At 42.4% G+C, this 16,005-nt stretch overlaps 1 long non-coding RNA gene across 1 annotated transcript; it reads right to left on the bottom strand.

The window, feature by feature from the left end:
* Positions 1–979: 979 nt before the first annotated feature.
* LOC124257580 lies at positions 980–8,478 on the bottom strand. Its single transcript, XR_006893312.1, has 4 exons — positions 8,338–8,478; positions 3,785–3,879; positions 3,407–3,483; positions 980–1,860 (listed from the first exon to the last, which is right to left on the bottom strand). It is a non-coding gene; the product is annotated as an uncharacterized LOC124257580 (long non-coding RNA).
* Between the last annotated feature and the right edge of the window lie 7,527 nt (positions 8,479–16,005).

Genomic DNA, 16,005 nt, shown 5'->3' with positions numbered 1-16,005 from the left:
TTTATTTAGTTTAGTTTAGTTTTACGCTGCACTCAGCAATATTCCAGCTATATGGCGGTGGTCTGTAAATAATCGAGTCTGGACCAGACAATCCAGTGATCAACAGCATGAGCATCGATCTGCGCAATGGGGAACCGATGACATGTGTCAACCAAGTCAGCGTGCCTGACCACCCGATCCCGTTAGTCGCCTCTTACGACAAGCATGGGTTACATAAGGCTCATTCTAACCCGGACCTTCACGGGTCCCTTTATTCGATGTTACCTGGTTCCTCGTCCACCTAACGCTATACTATTGTGGATTAACCGTTCGGGTGGATGGCAAGCCGTTTTCACATTTATTTAGAAATGAAGGATATCGGTATTCTATTTAGAGATATCAATAATATTTAAAAGATATCGGTAAATAATTGATGATATCTTTAATTAATTTCTGATATCCATTTTTCGCGATATCATGAATTTTATTGCAAATATCTATAATCTTCTCTATTGCAGATATCTTCAATTCAATTCAAGATATCTTCAATCCAATTCAAGATATCTTTAAAACAATTTAAGATATCAGAATTTCTTACTAAATGTGTAAACAACTTGCCATACGGGCATCTTGCCTAAAGTACTTTAGGTAGGACTCCCTACATGTGTACTCTTAGACTAAGGCTTAGTCTCTGAATATATATAATTTTGATAGTAACAAACAAGCCCATTTATATTGAAAAGGAGCCCCAAGGAGACCAGAGATTCCTGAACCTGAGGAAATCTAGACTTGCTTTATTTAGGGCTTTAGCACTGCAGAGAGGGCTTGGCAGTAGGGGAAATAATGTGGTTCAGGGACTGTGAGACAGACTAGTGTACTCTCTGCAGAGACTGGCGTAACCCGCCCTAATAATGCTTAACTATTGCCAGCAACCACTTTCCGTCCCGGATGCTATTCCTCCTTTGTCCATGCTATGTAAAAACAACTTCGAATCTGTTTTATAGAGATTACACATTTATTTTGTTCAGTGGTATTGAATACATATCTAATGTTGGTGATAAACAGCGTGTTGACCTTTATCATATGCATTCGCAACTGACCATTTTAGTTGGTGCTGATGAAACCCAGATCGGAATTCTGGCTCTGCTCTGAAAAGTCCTTGTGCTAATACTGACTGAGTTTTGGTTTTACGCCGCTTTTAGCAATATTCCAGCAACATCACGGCTTGGGACACCAGAAATGGGCTTCACACATTTTACCCATGTGGGGATTCGAACCCGGTTCTTCAGCGTGACGAGCCAACGCTTTAACCACTAGGCTACCCCACCGCCCCCCCTTGTGCTAATAAGAAATAAGAACTTTCACCTTGTGTGACCTCCTATGGAGATTTAGTCAGATCTACCCTCAGAGAGCTATTGTAACGGATTGAAAGATATCATTTTAACGAGATTGCTTTCGACTTAAAAAAATAAACAGAAGTATTTACCCGTATTATTTCACCCACTGAACACTGTGCAATCGTAGCTTTACCTCCATAAATGAAATATGCTAAAAATAGAGAATTAATATCAATGGCTGGTTGAGTATCATCTATATAGAAACAGATTAATAAATAATATCAATTCATGTCCTTTGCGATACGATCGACAAATAGGAATCGGCGCCTCGGTCCGAACTCCGCGGCACATTAAGCCAGTGCAAGGAGATTTCTGCATAGGCCATCATTCGGGCAGCAGCTCGGGCGTAGACACAGAGTTTCTTTGACGACCGGTGTGTTCTGAATGTCACATTCGTCTAGAGAATGACACAAGTCTGACCTTGACCTTCTTTGATGGTTTTGGGAGGCAGGCCCTGCTTGGCTTGGTTGACAGCCTCCAAAATCTGACAACAGTAAGGACAATGAAAACAGACGGACAAGCTACAATAAGGGTCCTCTTTGAGGATGAATAAATTTGAGGATGAATAATTCAGATAATACGTAAAACCTCTGCCAAACTTTATGATTTGTGTTTGTTGCGATTGTTCTATAGCCGCACTCAGCAATACTCCAGCTATATGGCGGCGGTCTGTAAATAATCGGGCCTGGAGCAGACAATCCAGTGATCAACAGCATGAGCTTCGATCTACGCAATTGGGTTTCGATGACATGTGGGGCGGTGGTGTAGCCTAGTGGTTAAAGCGTTGGCTCGTCACGCCGAAGACCCGGGTTCGAATCCCCACATGGGTACAATGTGTGAAGCCCATTTCTGGTGTCCCCCGCCGTGATGTTGCTGGAATATTGCTAAAAGCGGCGTAAAACCATACTCAGTCAGTCAGTCGATGACATGTGTCAACAAGTCAGCGAGCCTGACCACCCGATCCCGTTAGTCGCCTCTTACGACAAGCATGGGTTACTGAAGACCAATTCTAACCTCGATCTTCAATGAGAACAAGGAGATACCAACACCAGTGAAAATGAGGTCTTGCTCATTTCAACGTTTGCACATCTGGGAGCAAATGAAACTGTAAAGCTATGAGCTTTTCAGGAAACAGTATTTTCAATATTTGAACACCGGGAAGTCTAGTATCTGAGCTGATTTCTTAGAGTGGGCACAGAGAATCGGGACAAACGTGTAAAATCACCCTGGGTCAGCACCTGGCTCATACTGAGTTCAACATATCGATCTCATAACCTGATTTACAAACACAGATGTATTTGATTATGTAAGAAATAAACAACCTTTCGATAAGGATGCTGGCGGCCTGCCACGTGAACATAAATGGTCCTTAGTTTAATTCCTTGAATATATAGACATCTATTCAAAGTATACGAAGGTGTTAAAACCCAATGTTTCGGAGGAATCAAAGTGAAGGTCAAGAACACTCGTGAACATGACCTGTTTGTTAAATGTTTTCGTAAAGTTTGATTCAGATTGTTTTACAAAAACGTCTGAGATGAAGAGGTCAAGAAAGAGGCCAGTTTGTTTTCCATGTCAGCGGGCACCTTTTACAGTAGTAACATCCAGGTTCCTCGTCACGTGGTCTTTGGTTTTATATCGGGTAACAATACTGACAGTTACAACCCTACGATTCATGTCTATATTTAATAGTTGAGTATCGGGTGACAATACTGGCAGTTACAACCCTACGATTCATGTCTATATTTAATAGTTGAGTATCGGGTGACAATACTGACAGTTACAACCCTACGATTCATGTCTATATTAATAGTTGAGTATCGGGTGACAATACTGAAAGTTGCAACCCTACGATTCATGTCTATATTTAATAGTTGAGTATCGGGTGACAATACTGACAGTTACAACCCTACGATTCATGTCTATATTTAATAGTTGAGTATCGGGTGACAATATGGACAACTGATGTATGAATATTGATTAGGTTTCAATATTTCACATCGCCACGACGACGTAACACCAATACTTACGTCCTCGTTAAAAGGGAAGGACCCCACCTTCAGCTTGGAGAAGACCAATTTGCCATTCACGGTCACTTCAAAGGAACCTGAAACAATTCACAGATCCGAGGGTCTGTTTAACATGAATTGTGAAACAAATGCATATGTCTTTCGGAATTATTTTCAGTAGCATTTTTAAAACCCAGGTTTTGCTTCCAAGCGATGATCATGGTCCACATGGAGGCGAGTTATTTGTTATTTGTTTGGCGGTTCGTTTATGTCGGTTCTGTACCACCGACCTGTAAATATACAACACTCCTGCGGCCCACCCTGACGCCTACAAGACGTCTACGGCCACTCACCCCTACGGCCCACCCTGATGCCTACAAGACGTCTACAGCTACTTACCCCTGCGGCCCACCTTGCCACTAACGTCGACCTCGGTCTTGGAAGCGAGGTAGCCCTTCAGCTTGCCGTACCGAGGGGCGTAGCCTCATCCGCCGCTGGAACACATTGATCACACACTTTTTTCTGATACACGTTGACAAACGTCACACTTTATCTCATACACGTTGACAAACGTCACACACTTTTATCTGATACACATTGACAAGCACCATAAAATAATATGTGATATCTCATACACGTTGACAAACGTCACACACTTTTATCTGATACACATTGACAAGCACCATAAAATGAAATGTGATACTTAATGATCACAAAGTGTATCAGAAAAAAAACCTGGACTTGAAACTCTGTTCATCAGAGTTGACGGGCGATGACCCTTTGGGACCTCAACCAAGAGCCTTGAGACGGTTGACAAACGTCTGTTGGGGACCTAGGGTTGCTTCAAACGAGCCCATTTCTGGTGTTCCCCGCTGTGATATTGCTGGAATATTGCTAACAGCGGCGTTAAACCATGCTCACTCACTCACTCAAACGAGTGCTCATGGCGAAGGGTTCACGTCTCACGTAACGGGCCAATTGCGATCTTCCACTGGAGTTGTCTCCCGGGGTGGCCCTGGCCTTGGTTGATCCGTGACTGTTTCCGGGTAAGTCTACTGATGACAGTAGCAGTAACCAAGCTGACTCCCAATGGCCTTGAATGACATGCCAGCTGATCCTCACAGGGCTCCGATGACCGTGTCATCTGATGTGTGGCTTGTAGTATACAGTCAGGCCGCGGTAATCCGGTCCTCGTTAATCCGAATCCACCGACTTCCGAACGCTACTCACTGGGCACCAAATCATCTCCCTATATATTGTATATAATTGACACCTCGTTAGTCCGATGATTCAGTTTCCGCCTCCAAAAAGCTGGTCAGTCGGAACGGATTGGACTAATTAAGTTGTAAACAGCTGCGTTAATCCGAACGATTGAAGTTGACCGCGCTGGTGACTGGTCCACCCAAAGTGACACGTTGTTTGTTTAGCGACTTAGCGACTCATCCCTTTGATCCCTTTATCATAAGTGATAGCGAAATTTCGACGACCACGCTGTTTTGGGAAAGACTTCAATCCAGAAATAAACTAATGAATAAAATCAACAAAATATATACATGAAGCATTTTTGTCACAGGTCATAACCTAGCACGATACATCCAATAAGTTCCATGATTTACGTATAGGTAGCGATTTCTTGCTTAATATGTTCAAAATAGCATTATTTTACCCAAAACTTTCGTCTAAATCTAAAAGTTTTCGTTTACGAGGACGGTGTCCATTGCCGTGATATGATTATGATTATATTACAATCTTGGCAATTCGCCTAAGTTCACCGACCATAGAACATTTTACCTTCGATACGATGACATGTGTCAACCAAGTCAGCGAGCCTGACAAACCGTTCCCATTAGTCGCCTCTTACAAGCATGGGTTACTAAAGACCAATTCTAACCCGGATCTTCACGGGGAGACAAGCATGGGTTGCTGAAGACCAATTCTAACCCGGATCTTCACGGGGAGACAAGCATGGGTTGCTGAAGACCAATTCTAACCCGGATCTTCACGGGGAGACAAGCATGGGTTACTGAAGACCAATTCTAACCCGGATCTTCACGGGGAGACAAGCATGGGTTGCTGAAGACCAATTCTAACCCGGATCCTCACGGGGAGACAAGCATGGGTTGCTGAAGACCAATTCTAACCCGGATCCTCACGGGGAGACAAGCATGGGTTGCTGGAGACCAATTCTAACCCGGATCTTCACGGGGAGACAAGCATGGGTTGAGACAAGCCCCGATCCTCACGGGGAGACAAGCATACTGCTGGAGACCAATTCTAACCCGGATCTTCACGGGGAGACAAGCATCCTCACGGGAGACAAGCATGGGTTGCTGAAGACCAATTCTAACCCGGATCTTCACGGGGAGACAAGCATGGGTTGCTGAAGACCAATTCTAACCCGGATCTTCACGGGGAGACAAGCATGGGTTGCTGAAGACCAATTCTAACCCGGATCTTCACGGGGAGACAAGCATGGGTTGCTGAAGACCAATTCTAACCCGGATCTTCACGGGGAGACAAGCAGACAAGACATGGGTTGCTGAAGACCAATTCTGAAGACCAATTAACCCGGACCGGATCCAAGCATGGGTTGACGAAGACCAATTCTAACCCGGATCTTCACGGGGAGACAAGCATGGGTTGCTGAAGACCAATTCTAACCCGGATCTTCACGGGGAGACAAGCATGGGTTGCTGAAGACCAATTCTAACCCGGATCTTCACGGGGAGACAAGCATGGGTTGCTGAAGACCAATTCTAACCCGGATCTTCACGGGGAGACAAGCATGGGTTGCTGAAGACCAAAACCCGGATCTTCACGGGGAGAACTTCACGGGGAGACAAGGATGTGTTGCTGAAGACCAATTCTAACCCGGATCCTCACGGGGAGACAAGCATGGGTTGCTGAAGACCAATTCTAACCCGGATCCTCACGGGGCTCCGATGATCGTGTCATCTGATGTGTGGCTTGTAGTATATATTACAATCTTGGCAATTCGCCTCAGTTCACCAGAACATGTTACCTTCAAACAAATACTAAGATATCAATGTTGGATCATTTTGCACCTAACCGTGTAATTATACAGAGCGAGTTCCTACAGGACTGGTACATGCGATTCAAATTAGGGCTTCAACGAGTCCATTTTCTTGGACTCGAGTACTCGAGGGGTCAGACTCGACTCGGACCCGAGTACTTGAAATTCATACCTTTCAAGCAAACAATAGCGTAATAGCTGGCACGACATTACACAATGTGTATGTCAGCTTTATTGTGTATATATGTGAGTGAGTGAGTTTAGTTTTACACCGCTTTTGGCAATATTCCAGCAATATCACGGTGGGGTACACCTGAAATGGGCTTCACACATTTTACCCATGTGGGGAATCGAACCCGGGCCTTCTAGCTTTGTCGAACGTTAGCGCGCGCAAAGGGAGCCGGGGACCAGCTTACATAGTACCTCTGCCACAGGCCAGAAAAATGTGACGATTCGTCACATCTTGCACCGTCCATTCAATATAATGTACACAAATTTCTTTTACTCTTTTATTTTTGACGAGTCTACACATCTAACTAAACATCTTTAATACAATGAATTAGTTTCACTGAGAAAATATCCATAAACATGTAACACTATTTCGATTTGCGTAGCGATCCTTTGTTTACATAGGTTGTACGGCACCACGTACGTTCTGTCATCGAAGCCGACGGAGAGCAAACGATGCAGCCAGTTTGATATCTAAATATGTACTGTCATAGACCTAACTGTCGCAGTTGTGGAAGAATATATATGTAACTATGTAAAACATTATGAAGAGAGCGCCGAAAAGCTTTCGTGAGTCCAGTCTCTTCTTCTTATGGATATGCGCGTTTGATTACAAACAAGAGAAAAGTCCGGTCACGTGATATGCAAATTAGCCTGTGGCAGTGATGTTATGTTTTAAAAGTCATCGCTGTGCCGGAGTGTGCAGAAAATGAACCCGACTCGTGCGCGAGTACACCAACTGAATGCATCCTGGTTCCCGGGCCTCTCATTAGTTTATATAGAGCTAATGAGAGGCCCGGGAACCAGGATGCAACTGAATGTCGACCCATAAAGTATCTGACCCAAGATGATTCAGCAGACCCTATCTTTTGTTGCTGCAGGTGTACGCATATGACAGATTCTTTCACAACCGACATAGCACACACCATAGCCTGTAGCTACCGTAACTGGGCCTGTCTTTGTTCTGCGACTGCGCGTGACTCGACGACCCAATATGACAGAGTAACAGCACAGTGACTCAGCGAGTTTACATGCACCAGGAAGCCCCTCAACATCAATACAAACTGACCTACACTTGTTGTGATCCAGATATTGGAGAGTGCCACAGAATTAGCCTGTCACATCCACGAAGAACACATGAAGATATGAGTCGACTGACGCAACAAACCCTAATGTACATTTGTGGCGATGTGAAAATGGCGTGTAGTATTGAACGATCGATGTATAATCGATATCAGTTCTCAGTCTGAAAACATACTATGAATTACAAAGGAGTGTACAGATATCATTTCTTTATTCGTGTTACTACACTGTTTGGTTAAATTATCTCTCTCCTTCATAGCTCAAACCATCTCTAAATCTGGATCCATTCAAAGACTTTTAAATGAGATTGGAATAACATGTTCCAACACACACCTTGCAAGTGAACTTTATGTACTTGAATTGTATAACACTAAATTTGGAAATTTGAACTACAACTTGACAAAGAACGAAAAATGAACAAATTTTAAAAAGAATTAAAACATAACCATCATAGTTGGTACAAAGGCAAACTCAAATAGAACACGTTATCATTCCAATACACTGGCGACCAAAACATACGCCCCGCTTTAATTATCTAACTGTGTCCATATGCTCTGTATGAGTTGCACGCGGAAATCAGTGGATTAAAAGATCTTTAATAACTTACCAATATTCAATGTCCACCACAACACTGGCCATGACTAGACTCTTAAGGGTTGACTGTAATATATCGTGTTCTGACAGGACGTCCTGTACACCAACTGCAGTATCTCAGGCGTACAGTATGTTTTGAATAAACGCGAACGGTCACGTGGTATATCCGGGTGTCACGTGCACGGGTGTTTTGTGTTCGGTCCTTGATACAAATGCTTGAATCAATGTGTCAACTGCGCTGTTGTATTGTGTTCGGCGGGTGTTATCTCCTAATGGACAGATTGACACTGAACTAGATGGTTAATTAGGGTAACACCTACAGGTATAATGAACAGTCCACTGTCTTAAACCCGTAACATCCTCCTCTAAAGCTGTTATCTACGAATGCATGAAATCTCATTATGATATCTCTTTACTGGAACGTAAATTAGGAACAAAGCACTGTAATATTTTAATCAAATTTAAAACCGCCAACCAAATTACCTATTGAAACAGGTCGCTGGGAAAATATCCCCTCAAATAAACGATTCTGTCCGTCATGTCCCTCCCAACTCGGAGATGAGTTTCATTATTTATTTCAATGTAATAAATTTACTGCTTCCAGAAATATGTATTTAAAGAATTATTATGTAAACAACCCTAACTATTATAAAATGTCTGCCCTATTTGAAACTCATAATATGAAGCAATTAAGAAATCTATGTAAATTTATTTCCATTATAATGTCTGTCAACATGACATGATTAGTTTACCTGAACATAATTGCTGGATTTGTTTCAAGTCATAACCTAAAAGTGATATATTTTTGAAAAATACCCCCCATGATGCTTTGCCTGTATTTGTAAACTTATGGTAATAAAAAGGATGATTGATTGAGTGAGTGAGTAGAGTAGGGTGAGCCTGAAACAGGTTCGTTACTGAGAAGTTTGATTGTGTGTAAATGGAATTTTGTTGTGATTAAATGATAATCTGTCTTCTCTTCTGAAAATTGTTTTTACTATTAATTACTATCGAATATAAAAACAGGTTTGTCACCGAGAGGTTTGATTGTGTTTATTGATTGAAACATATTTTATTTATTCAAGAAAAGGATTAGGCACAAGTTATCCAACTTAAAAAAGTTTTGACATGTAAGATAAGATTAATACCAAACAGTGTTCCGTTTTTAACAATATTTTGTAAAGATTTTAACAGTTTATGTCTTTGAATAGTATACAATGGGCATTCAAGGAAGTAATGACGGGCAGTGGTGTAGCCTAGTGGTTAAAGCGTTGGCTCGTCACGCCAAAGAGCCGGGTTCGATTCCCCATATGGGTACAATGTGTGAAGCCGAGTTCTGGTGTTTCCCGCCGCGATATTGCTGGAATATTGCTAAAAGCGGTGTAAAACCATACTCACTCACTCAAGGAAGTAATGAAAAACATTCTCACATCCATGGCCACACTGACATGATGAGTCATGTTTTACACTTATTCTAAATATATCATAATTATGTGTACTCGTCGTATATCTTAGTCTTTTGTGCAAAACATCTAACTTCTTCATTTCATAGGAATGACATATAGGTGTACATATTTCTTTCTAATGGAACATGATTCCGAATTTTAACTGCTGATGGAATAAAGTTGATGTTCAGCACGTCAGTCTTGTACATAGTTGGGAAAAATTATCGGAATTTCTTAACTCGTAACTTGCCTAGCTGCCTACTACAGTTGGGAGTAAATCCCGAAGAAAAACTGGTGCACGACCTTTTTGAATTTCATCACTCCTTCTCTCAGAAAGTAAATCCCATTCCGTTTCATACTGCAACGACCTAGAAGATGCACATCTTGGAAGACCAGTTAATACATGCGAGCTGCTTCAAGCTGGGAGCTCTTATCTATTGGCTTGTTCAATCAAACATCCATCCCATACTTCACACTCGTACTCAAAATGTGGCCTTATAAATACAGTGTATATTTTACTAATGTTGTTATATTTAGTAGGAACTTTATTTTCCGAAATTCTCCAATCATTTTAGATGTCTATCTGACAATGTTTTCAATATGGTGATGCCATCTCCCGTTAGACGAGAAGGTTAAACCGAAATGTTTATGAAAATCAACTGTTTATATTGCAGCAATCAAAATTCAAATTAATGTCTTTTCGCCCATCTTTCAGAGTACATAATATAGCTTCATTTTCATTTGGACTACTCCATTATAATGTGCAGGTAACAGGTAGTAGCTAATCTGTTCATTGAACTGTAAATGTTTTAAGGTGTCTGCGAACTGCCTGTCTGCGTAATGGGACGATACCCTCCAGATATATAGAATATCTTGTATATATCTGATTTAATTTATTGTTGATAAAGTAGCTTTAAGTGTGTGGGATCCGCTCTAACCTGGGAGACAGACACCGTAGGTGTTCATACCTATCATTATTCAACCTTCATCAGTCAATAGATCGGACGGGTTAGGACAAGCGTGTCATTGTTTATGTGTCAGGTAGCCGTTTCCTGCAAAGGGACAGCTGTTTAATTTGCATTATTATACGATATTTATATAGCGGACGTATCCAGGCAACTAGTGCTTGCTCAAGGCGCTGGTATTTTTTCCCTCGATCATTGGATGTCAATCTCAACGGCACATCGTGTTATCAATCTCAACTCCCTGGGGAGTATGCAACTCTTGCAGCCACTAGACGCACAGAGGTATTGTGGCTTTCTCATCCTAACGAGGTACCCATTCACAGCTGGACTGGGACATATAGTCACAGTACTTTGTCCAAGTTCACTGCACGATGCTATAGCCGCAACTAAAAGCTCGCACGTCTTCATGTGGCCACCATCTGGTCATATACCAACGGATTCGTGGGTTCTTTAAGTGCACAGGGTTGTGTACTGTACACTAGGGGTTGTGACAACACTGAAAGAATCTGCACACAAAGTTGACTCCAAGGATTTTACACCCGGTCACAGGTAGGCTCGATCCCGACACCTCAACCTCGCTGGAACACTGGCCTGGCGCCTTAGCCAGCTCGCCCACCGCGCCCCGCATTCCTTGTGTATACCGAAACCTGAGGAAACTAAACTCTTGTTAATTTTAAGTCGATATATTAGTGAGTGAATGAGTTTAGTTTTACGCCGCACTCAGCAATATTCCATAAATCATCGAGTCTGGACCAGACAATCCAGTGCATGAGCAACGATCTATGCAGTTTGGATACCATGAGTGTCAACCAAGTCAGTGAGCCCGTTAGTCGCCTTTTACAAGCATGGCTTACTGAAGTCCAAGGGACGGTGGGTTAGCCTAGTGGTTACAGCGTTCGCTCGTCACGCCGAGGACTCGTGTTCGATTCCCCCATAGGGTTAAAATGTGTGTAGCCAATTTCTGATGTCCCTCCGCCGTGATATTGCTGAAATATTGCTAAAACCGAAACCAAATCCCCATCCACCCACCTACACACCCAAAACACCACAAGAGGCGACTAACGGGATCGGGTGGTCAGGCTCCCTGACTTGGTTGACATAGGTTGCCTCTTACGACAAGCATGGGTTACAGAAGACCAATTCAAGCCCGGATCTTCACGGGTAAAATACGCTTTGAACTTCTTATACAACCCATTTTTTCATCTATATGTTGACTTTACCAGTCACATGGTCCTTGGTAAACATTTCATGGTCCTCTTTTGTCCCGGTTACCGAGCCTACATGTAACTTATATGTAAATATACACCCATATGAATATTGTCCCGATTTCTGCTCTCATACAATGCACAAGTCAGCTACAAGGTCACCGGGCAAGAATCAGGTGAGGTGAAAGTGGGTTTTAACGTCGTGCTTCAGATTATTTAGCTCATATGACGACGTGCATGCTTTTGTATGTGTATGTGCGGCTGCTTGTACTAGCCCAGACTTAAGCTGGTTTTATAGTGCTAGCCCACTGAGATACCATGCCGCAGTGAAGCATGAATACCCAGCTCAGACACATTATACTGACTCTGAGCCGACCAGTCCTTGTTGTACCCATTAATGCCGTGCGCCAGGCAGGGACCAACAAGTACCATATTTTAACATCTTTTTGTATGACGCGGTCGGGGATGGAACCCGCGACCTTCCGCTCTCCGGGCGGACGCTCTAACCACTACACCACGGAGGCGGTGGCACCAGTCAGCTACAAGGTCACCGGGCACCAGTCCACAAGGTCACCGGGCACCAGTCAGCCACAAGGTCGCCGGGCACCAGTCAGCCACAAGGCCACAGTGCGTCACTCAGCTTCAATGTCACAATGTACTAGTATCAAAAACAAAATCAAGAACGGTTTCGTCTGCGTTTTGTAACAGTTATGGGTTCTGTTGTCAAAGGAAAAACAATTCAATGGCAGATTAAGGTCATCACGTGTATTGCTCCTCCAACTCCATCAGCGTCATATTTTGAGTCCACGCGTCAGACCACAGAAACAAACACCGACCCTCCCCGCCGCCACCCACACAGAGACCTGCCATCCCAGGCACCGTGATATTAACGTGTGGGCATATTCGGGGAAAACTGTCTCGGAAATACGTACGACGAGTGTTCAACCTTAAAAAGAAAAAACCCCAGAAAAGGTAAACAAACGACAACCGCAACTGATATTTTATTTCTTTATTGACAGTTTTGCAATTTCGTTTGAAACCATCAGTTCACAAAGCAGATTGACAAAGGCGGTTTACATGATATGAATAACAACAGTAAAGACACGGGGTTGAGGTACAGTCTTGATACAAACATTCCACTTAGTACAAGACAAGACAGGGAATCCTGGAAACAAGAAAACATCTGCAGACAAAGTCATCATTGTCTTAATCAGTCAGGTCAGAACTTCACGTCAAGTCCCAACTGTCAAGACACTAATGGCCATTATCTGTAGGTGGAAGGATCGTCTTTGCCATATAACCTGGGTTCAATGTCACACGAATAAATTTAGATTTTCTCAAGTCTGTTATGTAATGGAAAGATCTTAAGAATGTTCTGATTCCTCCCCTTACGGACACCTTCCTATACCTACCGAAGGAACTTCGCTTAAGTTTTTTTACCGCTAAGAAACTTCGGAAGATATTGACCCAGCCGGTCAATACTTATATATTGTTGATTCATGGTGGATATTTTAAGGTTTTAGAGGACGATGTAACCAAACCTCAAAAGTCCTTGTATCCAACTTTGTCTGTGGCATAGATCTTTTTAAGAATGTTGTCTGTACATCCATGTATTACCGGAAATGCTTCTGCACTTCTTTTACCATATCTTTGATTATGTCCATTGTTGTTGCAAGAACTTATGTCAACTTGTGTCTTTCTGTACCATATATATATGACCATTGACTTATGTACATTATTTGCCTTAAGTTACAAATGCTTCCTGAACATTATCCTTTTATTATTCAACATCCCTCAATGCATTTTATGACCATTATCTTTTGTATACCTTCTTATTGAGTATCGCTCAATGCAATGTGTGTCCATTTATGACTGTCAAACTTTGTCCAATAATTTGCTTTTGAGGACAAAAGCTTTCCAGCGCAGAGGAGTATTGTCATAGCTTTCTTTTAACACTTACTTTTTGTTAGGAACTACATCTTAAAACTGTCTGTATTGTGAACTAGTATTAACAATTCTAAAGTAAATTCAGGGTTGAAATTGCACTACCTGACCGCCACATACAAGACATTCTATATTTCACATATGTGGCTAAACGCACTGTCACTCCAGCAGTGAGCCTGAGGCCATTACGCAAGTCTATCTGACCAGGCTGTCGTAAAATGGTCACGCTCTCTGGGAAACACCGACACGTGTGTTAACCTTACATAACTGGGTCGACACACATGGTCAGCCGACTGTGCGCGGAGGGTCAGTTAGGCAATGTTAACAACCGATACCTGACAACCATCCAGGATGACCACCGATAAACCCCTGACAACCATCCAGGATGACCACCGATAAACCCCTGACAACCATCCAGGATGACCACCGATAAACCCCTGACAACCTTGGATGATTGAGAGGATAATCAAAGATTCCGGTTATGTAATTAATGGAGGCTTGAGTTGTATATATATACGCGGGCGGCGAAGGCTACCTCACTCTGCTTTCCCCGAATAAACGCATCAACTCGAAGCCTTCTCTGTTCTCATGGTGCCAGCCAGTCTTGACCGCTAATTCCCCCCCCAAATACGAGCAACAACACCCAAAGACATGCACACTCATACGAGCACTACGTCATCAATACAGGGGCAGCTCGAGTTACCTTCTTTCATCGTAAACCGCTACGGTTTGACGTACGTTAGGCCATCAGTTCAATGTATATATATATAAATGCTTTACTAGGTATTATATGTATGTTTGTTGCCTTTCCTTATATTTAATGAAGATTTCTGCTTTGCCTGAGAGCCTCTGTTCGCTTTTGAAGGCGAGTCACATTCATTGTAACCTTGTCATTTGGTTAAACCTTTTTTGCTTTACAACCTGCTAACAGTGATGTTATACTTGAACAATAAAATCTTACTTTAATCTAAAATGCTGTTCAAATTTACCGTTTGGTCGCGGTATATTAATTTTGTACAGTTAAAATATATATTAAATAAGGTTACAAATTATTGAGAATATAGGATACGAAACATCGGTTTCATATACCATCATAAGAGTAGTAAAACAGCTAAGTGAAAATATTAAGTCCTTTTACAAAGGGGAGTCGTGGCTGCTTACAATCAGAACTTGTCAAATACAACCTGTATGACGTTTGCATTCTGAATTCAACATGTTTTAGTATTTGGATCTATATCTCGGTTCATGTCATATTGTTTGTAATTTCAGTGGAATAGTTTCTGCATTAATATTATATCTATTTGTCTGGACAAAGAATCATTAGTCTCCATGACCAGTTCATTGAATGTGTTCTGTGCCTTCATGTATACAGTATTCAGTAAAATGTCCTGCTTTGCCGGAGAGCCTCTGTTTTTTTGAAGGCGTGGAGATCCCGGAGCGAATTCCCTGAAACTGGTTCTAGGCACAAAACACCCACCCACAAACAGGACTGCTTCAATTGTTGGAGCTAATCCCAGATGTCCGGTACTGCACCTGCCAACTACTAACAGAAGCTTCGACAGCCTGAGCCAAGGTTGCAGTTAAACCAGTTCGTTCAAGACAGTTTCACCCCGCCCAGCCTCCCACCCCCAGACCATTCCCACAGCTACATCATCTACATCCTCAACCACAGCTTTCAGGACAGGATGGATCCTTGATGTTTGGTATCTATCCAACCGTTTGCATGGTATGTGGGATACAGATGGTTGGGCCATTAAGACTGACCAAGAGACTATATAAAGGGAAGTGGTCACACAGAAAGTAAGAGGACATAGACAACAGCGGCAGAGACATCAGCAACACCAGCCCAACTCACGTAACCTTACCTCTATATTAGTATGACAAGAGTAACCACAACGATGGTATTAAAGATGACTGGTTACCATTATACCAATTCCTAAGCGAATGAACCATGCTTTTAAGGGAACCTTTCCATAGGGTCGTTAGAAATATGTCATTAACTGAATTACCGAAGCATCTGGATAATGTGAATCCAATTCCCATGGGTAACTTAAGCAGTTGGTCACTCCAGATACTAAGATGAAACTAGACAATAAGTCTGACAAGAAGACAATAATAGTGG

The sequence above is a fragment of the Haliotis rubra genome, unplaced genomic scaffold (assembly GCF_003918875.1).
Source record: "Haliotis rubra isolate DU_JTF1 unplaced genomic scaffold, ASM391887v1 Scf117, whole genome shotgun sequence".
NCBI classification, from domain to species: Eukaryota; Metazoa; Mollusca; class Gastropoda; order Lepetellida; family Haliotidae; genus Haliotis; species Haliotis rubra.
The sequence above is the reverse complement of the archived record's forward strand: the minus strand, read 5'-3'. Positions and strand labels throughout refer to the sequence as shown.